Here is a 17,207-nt window from a genome sequence, read left to right as displayed (position 1 = left end):
GAGAACTACCGTTTTATGGCAATATCAAGCTCAAATGGTTCCTAACAAATCAGAAAATGCAGATGTAAATACAGGATTGTTTAAAAGAAAACTATTCTCTATGAAAAATGTGATTTTAAAAAATGCGTAGTGGTTTATGGGCGATATATACGTATCTGGCAAGGACAAATAGCTTTCCATTATAGCATAGTTAAGAATAATGATGGTCACCAATTGATTTAACAGCGGGGCACCATCTGACAACGAAAACCCAGGCAGATTTAGCCAAAAGCATGACGTTAACAAATGATTTGCCAGGGAATGGTTTGTTTAAGGGCCTAATGTATCTGAGCTATGTCAACAGCTAGTTTCACATGTCGGCGGTGTTGTATATTTAAACCTTTTTACACGTTTGATTGATGATGCTAATGAGTGATATACAAGGCTTTCATTTGTGTAGTCTTTATGTCACATGTCAAAACAAGGGAGATACACAGACCATAACACATCTGGAAAATTAGACTGACCGACATAAATAATGTAATACAAACTGTTCTTTTGTGTTATATGATACACCTTTGTTTAAGTCACAGCAAACAGTGATAGCTGTGTTAAACAGCTATAGGTGGATACAATTAGACTGCATCCACCTAGTGTAGGCCTTTTGGTTGCCTTCACCTTAACTTCAATTTGATTTGGCAAAATCTGGACTCTTCAAAGAAATGCAACCTTCAAACTCTCATTTGGTAATTTCAACAGTTTTGTAGTTGATTTGATGCGACAATAAAAACGTTCACAAAGGAATAACATTACAGACCTGGCCTGCCAGGAACACAGATGGTGAAAGCAATTTTACACTTATCCCACAGAGACTGTAATTCTAATTTGAATAGCTGTTTGTCTAATTTATTTGCTTCGGCCATTTATTAAAAAGAAAAGGATCATTGGGGCTTGGTGAATGTTAAGACAAGGAGAATAGAAAATAATACCAATATAAATAATAGTGCAACTTGTTTTTTATTGTAATTTAAAATAAAATGTCCCTTTCCATTTGATGAATTTATTTGAGAAGTGTGTGGATGAAAGCGGAGAATGAAGGGGATTATTCAAAGGTTACTTAGGATTCTAAAATAAGTGATAAAACATCAGATATATTAAAAGGTCCTTCGCAGGCATCGTTAAATTAAGAGAACGGGTTGAGAAAAACAAATACATTAGAGGACAATTACCATCTTCTGCAGATGTAAACAAAAGTTTTTGCAAACAAAGAGCGTCCCTAACAATTTCTACAACCCACCGCCTGAGAGTAAAGTCCGTTTTGTTATGCCGGGTTGTTTCAGTTAGTTGCCCCAAATTTGATTAGATGTATTTATATATATATATAGACACCTGAGTTTAAGAGTAGTGATACAAACATTTAAAAAAGGTTCAGAACAGAAATATGTTTGTTTTTTCCAATAAGTTTTTCTCACCCGTCTTTAAATGAATACACACAATGTGTATTAACATTACAGTTAGTTAAGTGTCACAGAATTCTCACAACCATGCCAAATGCAGTAATGTTGCAAGCTTCTACAGTATGTAAAGGCTTCATTATGTTTAACTTTCTTAAAGGTGCATCATTCATTCCTTTTAGGTAGTTGGTGGAGACCAAAACGGAGCTAAAAGGAGAGTTGTTGAAATTCCTAATTTGAATTACTATGATTCTCTCCCAGCATTATTCTGAGTCACAACTATAGTAAACGTTTTAAATGTGTGTTCATACAGTATAGGAACAATGAACATATCAAGCAAAAGGGCAAAGCAGCTTTCTTACAGCTAGCATTCTTGAAAGTACTGCTGCTACAGCCAGCACTGAAGAGAACATCTTTTAATATGGTTTGTCTGTGATGGATGTTTTCTAAACCTCCAGTCGCTGCAAGTAGAAAGCACGACTTCGCTCTTATGTAAACATTTGAGGCACAACAGATGGGTCTGAATCCAAAGGTCATGTTTTCATATCACAAACGGACTTGCTATGCAGACATATGCGGCTCTTCAGAGCTTATTAGTCATGTTTTCTGGGGTAGCAGCTAAACGTTAGCCTTGCGTATAATCCACGGCGCTCAGCCTCTTTTAGGAGGAACTACAAAGTACCTTGTCGGAGCACATAAGCACTAACCCCAGCCACACAGGAAGTCTGTTAACTGTACTCTTAAGGAGGGATGATTCTGGCTACAGTAGCTGATTTAGAGAGGAAATCTATGCTAAACTAAGTCTAATCTCATGCTCAGCCACAATTTAGTGCTTTACTGCAATTCATTGAGTAAATCCGTCCACACCTTTAATATTGTAAAATAGTAAATAACAGAGTCGGTGGATTATAATGGGTTTTCTATGCTTGGTTGTCATGTTCGATCAACATTTACTCAATTCTAACCTTTTTTCCTCAAGACGCGAGTTTAAAAATGTTCTATGAAAAGTATTCATAAAACTATTGAGGTCTAATAATCCAAGGACTCAGAACATTTTCATGGTAAAAAAACAAGTCTGATGATCCTCAGCGTGGCCCTTTAACTCTGCAACCAATATAAGAAACTCCAATCACCAGAATGTTCTTCCAAATCTCTTGCTATGTATTGAAATTCAGGATGTAATCCTAGTCTACAAATATTATCCTAAATCCTTTTTCACAAGATCATTAAATAATCTGAAAATGATGCAAAAACCTACTTTAAGACAAATCCCGTGGTAATCCCATCATATTGTCATGTATGGTTTTATATTAAAAGTGGAAAAATATCTGATACCCTTCTTGTAGTTGAAGATTGAAGATAATATTCCTTCATATAAATCATTGACTACAACTTGTGAAATTAAAATTATTTTTATATTTACAGTTTGAAAAATGTTAACAGTAAAGGAAAGAATAATTCATTTTAACAAATGAATACTCAAAACACCTGTTACATTTTTTTAAATGCTCATATAATTACTAATTCATGTTTGGTTTGAAAACGAAATGAATAAAGCATGTGTGAGGCTTCCTCGAGGGATGTTTTAAAATATATTAACAACACATTAACCCCCGTGCCAACTCTATTCACTGATGAAGACCATGAAATGCAATTGAAAGATAAAACAAAAAAACTATGGCCATTATATCATCACACAAGACATTTTCCATCTCGTCTCAATGTAAGCGTGGCTTCAAAATGACTGATTGAGCCTCAATGGTTGAGTAAAAGCTCTTTTTTTTTTTCTGGTGAGGGAATTAATATATCCCATAATTTGCTCCTCCACTGAAGAGACATCACTACGCCTTATGGAGCTGCTGCCATTAAAGAATTGCATTAGTATTGCCCGGCGGCGGCTCAATGGCACTGTCAATTTATAGAGAAGTTCACGAGTCTGTCCATGTTGCTTTCTATTTCCTGCAGGTGCTCCAGTTTCCACACAGTCCACAGACATGCAGCTCAGGTTGACTGCATAGCCTAACTTGCCTAAAGGTGTCAATGTGAATCTGTGTGTGTGTGTGTGTGTGTGTGTGTGTGTGTGTGTGTGCATGCGTGTGCATGCGTGCGTGCGTGTGTGTTGGCCTTGTGATAGACTGGCAGGTGTTTTCCTGTCACCCAGTGCGTGCTGGGAAGGATTCAGCCTTGCGTGTAGGATGTTATAATAGATATTCTTAATGTCCCATGATGGATTTAGTCATGTTTCAAGGGTTTGACTTGAATATTTGATATCAAAATTCCTCCAAAGTATTAAATAGAAAAGAAAACTAGGTTCATATCGTATTTCAGATTTAGCGTCCTTCACCAGAAGTATGTGCTTATAGGATTTTAATCTTTACACAGTTATTTGACCTTCAAAGTTGAAAAAAGTTACTATTTTCTGCAGTACGTGTCAGCAAGCTTTCTACCACATCACCATAGAAACGTAACATGGTCTTTAATAGTAATGAGTATCATATGTGGTGATGCCGGGTAGCTATAAATGCTGTAATGTTACTTGTAGGACTCAAGGGCTTAGTAAAAGCTATCCTAAAAAGTTGTCAAAGTATGTGATGCCCCTTCTTACCAAGAAGACAGCAATATTATAATAAGTGTACTGTATATAACAGACTGATTATTAATGTTTTTTTACTTTTATCTCGCAAGAAAAATGTTGAAGAAATACTTTTGAAGCAAATTGGAGCACCATGGATTCTTGTTTTTTTATTATAAATGATAATATGTTTATTCCTCAAGTACAAATTTGAAACAATTTTGTTTTGTTAATTTATGCTGATTAATTGATTCCCCGGTAATTGTTCTCAAGTAATTACTACATTAATCTCTAGTGTGTCAATTTCTCGCACAAACCTCTCAACTAAATACAGATTCAGTGACACGAAGGTATTAAAAAGGAGAAAAATGTTTTTAAATTGAAGGAAATACATCTTAATGTGTAATGTTGCTGTGGGAAACTAGAATTACTGAAAAGTGATGGGGTGAAATGAGGGCTCACCCTCTCCTAAACCACCTATGATCAAGAGCTCAGACGGCTATCTTTAGAAAAAGGATAAAAAGGTCCCGTTGGGGGTCTCTGTGTGCAAGAAACCATCTGCGGGTCTAGAAAAAAAAAAAAACAAGAGGTCTGAGGTGAGCTCATCTACATTCCCCTGACACCTCGGGACCCCTGGGGGAACGGACAGGACATAAGGAGCCGAAAATGATTTTCTTAGCACCGCAGGTCTTTACTGTGTTCAAGGAAATGACCAGTGTCCGAGATAAAAGCTAACTTGCTTCAGAGCCCCAAGAGTCGGTTTGACGTGAATGACAATATAGAGGTTTTAAGCTGAAGGAGGGGAGGGAAAACAATGAGGAGGGGGAACAGAAGCCACTGTGGTTTCATACAACTATTTGTGTATATGTATTGATGCCTAGGTTTAAGAATATTTTGAGAAAAAGTTTTAATTGATGAATACCTTCTTGACTGACATTTTACAAAAAGTAATTTCTCTATTTATTATTAAAACAAGTTATAGACATATGACTTCCCGAGGTATTGACATCCGCCCCGCTTCTCCCCTCCCCCCCCTCTAACTCAACAAACCTAAATTGGAGAATCGTTGAACAAACTTTTGCATGTAATCATACACATATTTTATTCATGTAATGATATGCAATAATACCTCGATCCTATTGCGTCAGCAGTTCCTGCGTGCATCCTGTAGCTGAATAGATAAACAGTGTGTGCCAATACATACCAGAACCAGACTCGAAATGTAGGACACTTAGGAGGGCATATTTCTCTTTAGTTAAACTCACTGCACATTTTGTCCAATTTAATTACACAGAAAGTTGTGCCCTACTTCTATCTGCACACTCCAGTTTGTGTAGTAGGGGACCGAACGGGCAGTTATAATACATTTCAAACTCTCCTCCTTGACAGACGACTTATCTAACTTTGAAGGCAGTAGCTCCAAGATGGCTAAGCTGCTCCGAAAAAGTGGAAACTGTCAAGTATGACTTGTGTGTGGTGAGGAACGAGGTGGAAACTGAATCGCACTGCAAGAAAAATATTTCACATCCACTGTATCGGATTCTAATAAAGCACATTCCCCACCAGTGGGGGGATTATGACTGTCCATTTGTCTTGGCTTGGCCACCACTGATAGGGAGACACTCCCTCTGCGTGTCTACACCATTCAAAGTTAAAAGCGACGCTGGCGACTGCTGCTAGTCATTTGTCTCTTACATTGGTTCGTAGGAAGCTGGGACCTCAGCTCTAGTGGATGATCCATTATTGCCTTTGCTTGCCCCTTGTTTAATTACATCCATGTATGGGGTCTGGTATCATATCCTTCAGAGTTAATCCATCATGGGAAACTTAGACCAAAGTCTGCATAATTCTGTGATGGACAGAATACGATAACAAATATGTAAGCAATAACTTAAGAAACAGCCTATCCATAGATACAGTTTATCACATCCATAGAATACACAATTAATTATTTAGCCTTTAACATATTGATCTTTCTTTTAACAGCTTTTTAGTTTTCTTTGACTGACGCTGATTGTAATGAAAGCCCAGTGTTTATTATCAAGCCATTTAATATCTTCACACTGCCTTCATGTTAAAATTTAACACTAAATCCAATAATTTCATATGGTACATATAGATGAAAGAGAATGTGTTAGAAATGCTCTTGGCCTTAAATCTGAGAACATGTCAGATGATATCAAATCGATATGCAGCACACCATTATGTATGTGTTACCTCTGTATGTTTCATATTTCTCGGTATCTTTTTTGAGGTGTGGGCTTTGAAAAGACCTAAAGGTGTATTGATACAAATAAAAGAAGTAATCCAACTTCAAAATATATATAAAGGAACTGGATTTAATTGAATTTGGTTATACATGCTTTTGCAAACCTTGTGAAAAGAAGTAGGGAAATATTTTCCATTCACCCCCAAATAATGCAGACGGTGGGGATTGTCCATTGTGTCCGTATTCAATTTCTATTCAAGCATCGGCTCTTCATTCTGTTGAATTTGGTTTATTTTTTGTATTACTTGTTGGCCTGGTAAGAATTATTTATGTTGTATTGCCTTGGACGAAATAAACATACATTTAAGGTTATACCATATATATCAGTATTTGTTTGACAGTTTGTTAGTTTATATAGCATGAAATATACCCCCCCGTAGCCCATCAAAAAACATACACAAACAAACTAAAGTGAGCTCTGCATGAAGGCTGATACATCTTGCTTTATACCGCTGCTGATGGCCGATTGATAGTGCTTAAGAGACTCAAAACATTTCTAGTTCATGGTAGCTTTAGCATTAGGCTCACTATCATGAACAAAAGTGACTCAAAGTAAGCCACATATTTGTCTGACATGGCAACGCTCTAGGGAACACTTGGTGTGCGACAGGGAGCTTCTTTGTGGTTTACATAATCTGAAACTAAACAATCCGAGATATTCTCTCTCTGTTAACAACAGAGATATATTTGGAGAGTTAGGCTCTTTCCCTACAACTGTTTCATTTTATTCACATTGCCCATTTTACATTTGTAAACATTAACCATGCAACAATATCCTTCTGTATTCATACAAGAATGTACTCTACATTCAGCAGCTGCAATCTTAAATCTGGGCTCTTTTCTTTCTTTCCCCTGTTGATGGATTGAATAAGAATATCCCTCCTCCTTTCCCCGCCGAAGATATTTTTTCGAGTAGCAAAATGCAACGAATCCACAAAGAAGGATGTATGAAATCAATCTCAACTGATACTCTTCCCTAATATCTGCTTGAGAGAGTGAGATAGATCTACATGTTTTTGTTTGCCACCAAACTCGATGGCTCCCTGGATGACTAATGTGTTGCTGCGACAGACGCTTTGCAATGTGTGCTGGGATCTCCCAGGGGCCTTTGTGGCTCTCACATGCTGGACATCCCCATTGAGACAGTAAAGAATAGGTGGTCACTAGGTAAGGACACAATGAAACAGAACTCAGGGACTGGAACAATTGCTTGAGCTGTCAGAGGGTGACAGAAACTGTAATTAATGGTATTTTCTATTTTCACGGAACAGAATGAGCATCTGACAGAAGCATTATTAATGAGCACAGCCTTGTTGGAGGGAATAATGGCAGTTTATTAGCAGCAAGACAGATTTAACAGATCTGTCTCGAACAAAGAGTTTAGACACTTTGAAAAATGGAGACAATCTGCCCTTAAGATCCAATGGGAGAAACTGTTCAATACAACTCAAATGTTGGTATTGTTATCATATTCTTTTTTCCTCTCGAAACCATCTGTTGGCTGAGATGAAAATAAAAGAAGACTTTTTTCCCACATGCTTATCTCTTAGAAATCAAAGATACTGAATGCAAAAGAGTATCGAGCTCAATATTTATCTTACTACTCACACTGTTGTAATTTATCTGCACAGACTATTGTTTGACGGGTACATCGATAGATATTCTTTGCTTTCGATAGAAAAACATACATGACTTTGGAGTGAAAGGATGATTTATTTGTCCGAATTTTAACAATTGCTTTATTGGTTCCACCCCTAGCTAAGGTTTAAGATGATGACCATATATTATAAAATGGTATTACCGGTAAATAAAATATGCGTCCTTTTGGTTTCCTTCACCAATTAAACATCGATTGTATGGTTAGTTACTTCAAAACATGTGGTATTTCAGTTTGATAATTAGTCCAACCTTAAAAAATATATTGAATACACAGAATTGATTGAATTAACTAGGGCTGCACGATTTGGGGAAATAATGTAATTGTGATTTTTCGAACAAATATTGCGATCGCGATTTGATTTGCGGTATTTGTTTTTAAGCGACCCAACGGATGTTTATTGTAAAATGCGGCCATATCTCCGGCTAGGAAGGTCGTATCAACGTGCTCCCGTCTCTAGCGCCCCTGCAGCCCGAGCTACGAGTGAAAGAACTAAAGTTACATGAAACTTCCGTTGGGTTGCCTTAAAGTCAAGCTTCAGTTTAAGATTCACCCTGTAATAGATGTAAAACATGTGATGGAGCATTACTAACCTGACTCAGATGGTTTGTTTCACCAAACCATCGAGGAAAGCTCCATTGGAAGCCATTTGGAAAAGTATTTCAAAAATACTTGGCAGGTGATTCGATCAATCTGTCTATCACCTTCTATCATGGTCCACTTCTGATTGGTTAACAATGACTGGTACATGTGGAGGACAACACTCCTGATTGGTGTGGATGACTGACACACAAGAAGACAAAAAAATAATAATCAAAGGCTTTGCGATTTGCATAATTTCAAATCCTGATTTGCATAATTTCAAAACGCGATTTGCATAATTTCAGATCGCGATTTCGATTTAAAATCTATTAATCGTTCAGCCCTAGAATAAACCAATACAATCAATACAATCACTACCAATCAAAAAAACCCTAGTGAGAAACTACAACAATTACACTGAAATGATCCCATAATTCCCTACAATATAATATGGATTTTGGCAGGGAATAACTATTTTCGAAGTAATGCTGATAATAGCAAGATCACCACAGGGTGAAAAAGATTTGTGAAACACATTCCGCAGTATTTCAACAGAAACTCTGCATCGTTCATCTCTCTGGACTGAAATATGGCTTCAATGTGACACTACAGGCATATGCCAGTGAATAGATGTACTAGATGATTTCCAGAAATGAAATGATATCCCCCCCCGAACCTATTTTCAGTTCATGTAATTGATTCTCATCCAGCAAGTTTGACGGTATTATGTTTGTTTGAAAAGTTAAAAGAATTCGGCTAATTTTTCCCCAACCAGGCAATACTTAACCAGATTAGAGTGGCCACTTCAAGCTTTGTTGATGCATCCAAGTGAGGGAGGCCAGCCCAGCTGCAAAAGCTGATCAAAAGAGAGAGGGGGAATGTGATATTAGCATCAAGTGCTCCAGTGAGTGAGTCAGACAAAAACATTGAAAAAAACATCATTATTAGACACTTCCTTTACCCATGTTTGGAAGTGAATATATCTGTTGGTGGAGCAGCTGTGTGCATCCATACATGGCATTGATTCATATTTTAACCAGCATTATAAGGCAATTCCTTTTTTCCCTTTCACATCCCGTTATTGGTAGTATGCTAATGACATCCGCTGTGATTAGCGATTTTCTTCTAATCTTTATTCCACGGTGGCCTGAGCAATCACAGAGGTAGAGCTTCTAGATTTACAGCAGAGAGCTTCTTCTGACAGCTCTTCCCGTCTGCCCTGACTTGATTTAATTTGAATAATAACTAGACATTTTTTATTCAAAGGCCACTTTGGTGCACCACTGAGCATTTGTAGATTCAGGAAACACACCCACGGTTACAGAGGAAAGCCTTTTTATGTCATGACCTAACCTGTTTTGCGTAAAAGGTGTTTGAAGAAGGAAGATCCTGCTTCATCACTAATACTTCAAATGCTAATATCTTCAATATAAATATAGAGAATCTGGATTCATATTTTCTTCTCCCTTCTGCAACATTTATAGCATTTCCCTTTGCTTTAACACAAAATGAACTGCAATTAATTATGCAACTGACAATGAAAAGGAAATTAACACAGATTATAGTATATGTCCATCATTCCAAATCTATTAACATTTAAAACTAACACATTTGTCTGTGGCTTTGGTCCTGCAGCACTTGTAGAGACAATATCAAATGTGTTGTATCCCCTGGGGAGTGTGGGGGCTGTCCAAATAACTGTGTGGGCTCACATTGTTCCAAGTATTTTAACTGAAGTCCGTCCAGATCCCAAGCAAATTGATTATTTAAGTTTTCCAGTTAACTTTCAGCAATGTAGGGGGGGGGGAAAAGAGCTTACACAAACTGTATCAGCGGCAAGTCAATTTAACTTCCTGCTTCGAACATTTAGTAAGATATCATTAAAAAGATCAACCCTCTCCCCTCCTGTGCCAAGTATTGAAAAGAGCTCTGTCATTTATTCTGGTAATTGAAATACTTTCATAAGTTTCTCATGAAGTCTGCCCGTTATAAAAGTGTCTTTGAATGAAGACACTACAGGGTGCAGTAACTGGTGCGAGTTTGCATTGAAATGCACCTGGAAGCCCTCCCTAATTGGCAGCCATCTCATTTGGCTTTGATACCGCACCACATCATCTGCATGAGCAGAACAGGCCATTGTCTAGGGAGGAAGTGCAGGTGAGTAACGGGCTAATCGCCAAAGACAACTCAGACGGTGCTCAGGAGGAAGCAGAAGTTCAACATGAAGTCATAAAACAGCTCTAAAATAGTGTCAATTACAGCATGTATTCATAATACACTGTACGCCCGTGAAATGTTTTACCGTGGTTTGCGAGGAACTGTATTATATAAATTGGTAATGTGGGCAGTAAAACCTGAGTTCAGACAGCAAGATCCGAGGACCTTCTAATTAAAAGGCGCCATCTCAGGGATAGCATGGGGAGTGATCTAATGGTGAGTGGCGATGCATGTTTTTACCTACAGCGTACTTTATCTAGCAACGCCACGCAGCGGGACCTTAGACCGACCTGTCTCCTGCTTTACTGCTGAGATATAGACTGAAACGTGCAGGCAGTAGGAGCTAGTCAAGCTCCATTACGACTTGAGTGAAACAAATTGGCAAAGTGTTTATGCTAGGTTGTACAAACAGTCTCAATGGTTTGAGGTATCATCAGAGTGTCTTGGCTTTGGATACAGGCATGCTGCTCCAAAAGGTTAGGCAACAGCGTTCCCACCACCTGCAGAAGTGAGAAAGACCTCCCGTGTCTTCCTATGATGGGGTGAAAAGAAGCTTCACTGTAGTGCTGGCTTCATACTTTCCTTAGCACTCAACTATAGCCTATTTCAGAAATGAGGATGCGAATTACAAAAGGAGGAACTTAGGAAGTTGGGCGGTAAAAAAGAAAAAAAATTCACACAGGGTCCTCATTTAACTTTTTTATATATTTGTCCTTGAGAAGGACTTATTGGACGTACATTTGAAATTCTGGCTTTCCTACTAACTGCACATCATGTTTAAATCAATCCATACAATTCAGTGTGGACCTGTAGCTGTAGGCAATCATTAATTATCTGAGGTGTCCGAGTGTATGAAAAATAAAAGCCTAAGCATTGAAAATAACCCAAAGAGAAGGGAATGGGACTGTTGACTTCTGATATGTGCAAGACACATGGATAACTGAAAAAGGGAGAATCCAAAGAGATAGAATATTCCAGCATGGTCCTTTTCAATATTTAGTCCACTAAAGAATAAATGAGGAAGAACAGGGAGTCAAAGCCCCTTGACCAAGAATTGTCAGTTCTCTCTTCTTCTTTAATATCTTTGATAACAATTGTAGTTATTTGAACACAAAAACTGCTGTTTGGTATGTTTTTCCACCAGTTTTAACTTTGTCAGACATTTCTAAAATAATGTATTGGTGTGTCATAACTCTTCTGAGGGTTGAAAAATTGATTTAGTTAAGTGCAGGAAGTATTATGTTTAGCTCAGGGCAAAGTGTTCTGTTGAGTTATAGCAGCCGATTACCCACAGCTCTGGTCCGGGGACTACATGGGGTATGTGTTTACACCAAAGGAAATGAAACTATTTCTATTTAACTGCCTACTTATTGGCCCCCTTTGCTTCATTCTTCAATACATGTAATATGTTTCCTACTGTTACAATGAGTATCTCTGCTTTGACCGCAGAAGATGAAAAAAAAACATTAAGATCCTGAGAGTGAGGAAATAAAAAAGTTGTGCATTTCATGAAGCATTGCAGAGGAATCCTGTTTCCCATTATGTCTTCATAACCGACTGGGTTTTTATGCAGAGGTGCTGATGCAATTAGCCACTCTCCTAAATGTGAGCCAGATCGTGCTTGGGTTTCAAAGAGTCACAGAAACAGTATATTGCTTCAATTTCAGGGGACCTGTGCTTCATTTGGCCTCCTTTATCTAATAACGTTTTCCTTTCTAAAACACCATGTGGCTTGCTGTTGGTTGAATCTAAATAAAATACCACAACGGTGAGCCACAAGAGATAAGAAACTGATGTTTTATCTTTGATAGAAACACGTTTTATTTGAAAGTATGTGCTTTACAAATCCCAATGCTGCTGGCACCATATTCTATGTTTCACTATAAAGAAGCAGCCTTGCTGGAAATGGTAAGACACATATACAAATAGAAATGTGGTTTTAAGGCCGAGCTTCATAAATGAACATTGATACACACATTTCACCCACATTTATCTCCATCACTTGACAATGACACCGACAAAAGCACCATAACTTGATTTCCAACGTGCATATATTCCTCCCACTACAGTGTCAGCATAATCCCTGCCAGGAGTGCTGCACTGCGAGAAAGGCAGAGATGGGGGGGGGAGATGAGGGGCTGCAGCACACTACGATGAGGTTGATCCCTAGTAAGCTGGCCCATGGCCCCAACCCACTGGCATTTATCTGAGCAGCAATGCTGGTGAATCCGTCACCAAATTGTACTGATGAAGAGACACCCTGGCTGGTGCTGATACTACTGCCCCCTAGGGGAAACATCATGACAGGAAAATGTAATAAATGCATCTGAATGCATCATTAGATTCGGCGTTCCAAGGACGTTGTAGATATCAGTCATTGGTACGAGTCTCCTTTAAAGCAAATCTTGTTTAACTAAAAGTGAAATGCTCCTCTCTACTTTGCTTCTCAGACTCAACAACATGGTGCACAACACAAATCAATATGCAGGTCAGGAGTAGGCTATTCAGGCTAAATGGACTGTGTGCATCTGATTTACACACATAGGAAAAACAGGGTAAAGACAGGAAGATTGGCCAAAAAGGTAATCTGCTCTGTATAAGTGTGGTCTCTGATCCTGTGTTACAGCTTAGGAACATATCTGTAGATCAAATGTACAATCTACTGTCTCCACAGTATTAAATTGTTACCCACCCATTACGCTAAGCACAGATGCCCTATCCAATCGGCAGCTGGCGTGCTGTATATTTCCGTTAATATTTCACATTAGCCTGTGGCGCGACATAATACCAGATGATTGCTTGTCTGTTATGGTATACGATGAGGAGTGTTCAGGGCTGCTAATGTGAGACGTCTCTGTTTACCACTTTGATGGATGGCCTCCCTGATAGGACCTGAGTTACGTTCAGGGGTGTCACAGGAAAAAGATGACAGATGGGCCCAGCTGTTGAAGATATCGACACTTTGACCAGACCATGAAGACATTAATCACAGCACGGCTAAGCAGCACTGAGGGAGAACGGGTGACTTCTCTTATTAAGACACAAGTTGCGTGGAGAAACATTGTATAATGGAGCGTTCAGCGATCAGAAGTTATGAATATCCTGGCGCAACAAAAACAAAAGACAGTGCTGAAAATGTTACAGAATCTAAGCGACCCACATAACTTGTAACATGATTAACTGTCACAAGAGATTAGGGGTCAGTAATAAAGATAAACAGAGGGTTCTTAGTGTTGTAATATAATATTAAGTGATGGCAGATATCCAGAAGTCTGTGTCAAAATGAAAGGGAGCACACTAATGGATCTGTGGGATCTTCAGTCTCAGTCGTACCATCTTGTCATACTGATAAGAAACAACTGGTGCTCACCAACTCGCAGAGAATAGACTGTTGCTGTGATGTGGTGCTTAGTGATTAGATATTCATCCAATAACGTTATCATATAATAATCTAATTAATGTTATTGTATACAAAGACATGTATTAGCAGTTGGGTGATAAATAGCTTTTATTTAATTGTGTCAATTATTTTAATTTCATCGATTTGTTTTATATTCTGATATATTGTGGGAGTACATGCTCATTATTGGAAAAATAAGCGTGTCCATCTTAAGAAATGAATACGACACGGCTACCACAGTTGCTGCAACTCTCTCAGCTTCCAGCAGACCAGCTGCCTGGTACTTGGAGTACAGCTCGCACGTAGAAAATAATATTCATGGGAGATGGAGGAAGTGGAAGATGATGTATGTGCTGTGTGAGGGGCTGATTGAAGGGAGATTAAACACCAATCAATCAACAGAAAGTGATGCTGTCAGTGAATGAGAGACGCTGACAACAGTTTAGGTTCACCACAGTCTGAACTACAAAGGTCCAACATTGACCGACCTATTATTGTTTCAAAGATAAATCCACACTTACAATAAAGAAGAACACTAGAAGAAGAATGCATGCACATGTTTCTAATAGTGTATCGAAATGAGAATAATCCCGCAATAAAGAATAAAGACAGGAGCGGTTTTCAACCGTCAGTCTAAAAGCACTACAATGAAAGCTCTTTTTATTATCAAAGTTATTATTATAGCCCCTTAATACGCTCAGAAAACTGATGGAACAGACAACAAAAGTTAAGCTGACAAATTAGACTTGAAACCATTCATTAACATAATGTCTGGAAGTTCATTAAAACACTGTTTTTAATTATTCATGCCATGGTCTTATTTCACTTCAGCAGTTTTTCTCCTGCTGAGTTACATATCTCAATTGGCTAAGAATGTAAAACATATATAAAATGGCAGACAGATAGAAAGAGGGAAAGACAAAATGAGAGGGATGGAAAGAGAGGCATCAGCACACACACAAAGAAGGGTCATTATTTCAGCACTGCAGGGGAGACAGTTAAACACTACTTTGTTCTGTTCAATTTGACTCAGTGCAACATAACATGCAACCATCTGGGTGTAAACCGGCTTATACCTTATTTCAAGCTATTTTATGCATCTCATAAGTACAACTGTTTGACTTCCCACCGAGCTGTGTATTCTCCGCACAGCTTGGTATTCTATGGAAATCCCTCTATTATTATTATTATCAAACAGTCAATGTGGACAACATTCAGAAACACATGTTTTTTACATGAACCATATAACAATCTTGAAGGTTACACGTATAGAAAACACTGTTTCTTTTAAATGGTCACTTTTCTATAAAAAGATAACTGCATTTTCTTTAAGCTGGATGTTATTGCATTTTTCATCGCATATTTTTTAACGATTGTTACATTGAGCCAATTCACAAGAAAAAATACAAAAACAAAAATGAATATTATATTTCCCATTAAAAAAAAAACCTACATACTGTAGCCCAACTAATTCAGCAGTGCCTCCAATGAAATGCCACACTCTAATAACAACAAAACAACCTTTAACCAATGCCTTGTAAAGGTCAGCAAATCGCAAAAAGGAAAAAATCCTAGCTTTTTTCTTTTCACTCAGAATTTCATTGAATACCAGATGAGAAATTATGCAAGAGATGTATTTTTGTTTATTGCAAATACTAATGCCTCTGGTAAATATATGCCTTCAACAATAATCTTATCAGAGATGTCTACCCATGGCACAGAAACATCCTGGGGTTTGGTGATTGACCACTGCGGCATACCTGCACATATGAAACTCATCCTATATTCGAAATGCTAAGTGGTTTCATCCAGCAGGGAGGAAAGGAATACATATGTGGATGAAATATACTCTCAAACATGGCTGCTTGCCCCGGTGCTTAGCAACATCGGAGCGGAGCAGATAAAAAGGAATGACAGAGAAAGGGCGACAGAGAGAGAAATCCTTGCTGACAGCTGCTTTCTCCATGTTGTAAAGATGTTACCCTCAGAACTGTTTTCAAACAACTGACCCATTGTTCCTGTCGTAATTAAAGAGACCACAGCTGAAGACACCGGGCCACATGGCCGGAGGGGGCTTTCCTCACTTCTCCAGCACACGGTACACAAGCAGCTATAAACAGTTAGCTGTAGAAGCCTATCATATCGGCATTTATTAGGATTAACGACTTTATTTGACTCGTTATCTTCTCATTGGTCGACTGAATGATTAATTATGAATTTGTTTCGAGCTAAAGCATTTGTTCGTTGTTGCCAAAAACATATATATTTTTATTTTATTAAATAACCGTTCAATATTGCCACTTGAAATCCTTAAGACTTTCTTTTAATCCCAAGCGCTTCATAAGAGGTAACAAGATGTTATTTTCTGATTACTTGTTTTTTTTGGATTGCTTTTACTGCTATCAAACATTTTACATTTAAAGCACACATTTTCTCAATGATTTCCCTTCCTTAAGATCAACGATGTTCTCAGCTTTTAAAATGTTGATGAACAAATAACACCACTAACAGCTTAGAACTGTACAATCATGAGTGCTAATTTCCAATGACATTTTGATTTGCACTTATTATAGGAAACACTTTAGTCAGTGATGTATCTGATAATTTGAACTACTGGAACCGTTGCTGGTGTTGCACACATTTTAGAATCTGCAATCACATTCCCCTTTACTTGTCCATGAGCCCGCGCCTGAAGCAGCTGTTAATCGAGTAATTTCACAGTAGCATGAAACGTTGGGGAAAGGCTTAGCAACAATGTCATGCGAGACATGGAATCACATTCATCTATATGTGTGACTATTTGATACATATCTACTTAAGCTTTGAAAGCAGAGTCTGTGTATATTCCCTCTACACTCAGAATGAGGACATTTTTCAGCCAGATAATGACCAGTCTGACTTCAAAACAGTCGTTCCTAATTAAAGTCCAGGTCCACATTCCACCGGCAGCAATCTGATGGAGTGGACGGATTCACATGAAACAGGCTGCATTACTGCACACTTTGATTACTGAGCTATTCATTGCACGTCAATCATTCGGCATACCTGGTTGGGTACTCGGTGCAGATTTGATATTT

The 17,207-nt window shown here is 38.1% G+C and overlaps 1 protein-coding gene across 23 annotated transcripts in view; it reads right to left on the bottom strand.

Annotated features, from left to right (window-relative positions):
- adgrl2a (adhesion G protein-coupled receptor L2a) overlaps window positions 1–17,207 on the bottom strand; it is a 211,228-nt gene that overhangs the window by 117,892 nt on the left and 76,129 nt on the right. For 17 of the 23 annotated variants that reach the window (XM_079678636.1, XM_079678637.1, XM_079678623.1 and 14 more), the window contains one exon: window positions 9,301–9,369. The exons of the other annotated variants lie outside the window; for them this stretch is intronic. The gene's annotated coding sequence lies outside the window, so the exon portion shown is untranslated. The remainder of the gene's footprint in view (window positions 1–9,300; window positions 9,370–17,207) is intronic. 23 annotated transcript variants of the gene reach the window in all.

The sequence above is a fragment of the Notothenia rossii genome (genome assembly GCF_949606895.1).
Source record: "Notothenia rossii genome assembly, chromosome: 1".
NCBI classification, from domain to species: domain Eukaryota; kingdom Metazoa; phylum Chordata; class Actinopteri; order Perciformes; family Nototheniidae; genus Notothenia; species Notothenia rossii.
Note: the sequence above shows the minus strand (reverse complement) of the source record. Positions and strands in the feature narration are given on the sequence as shown.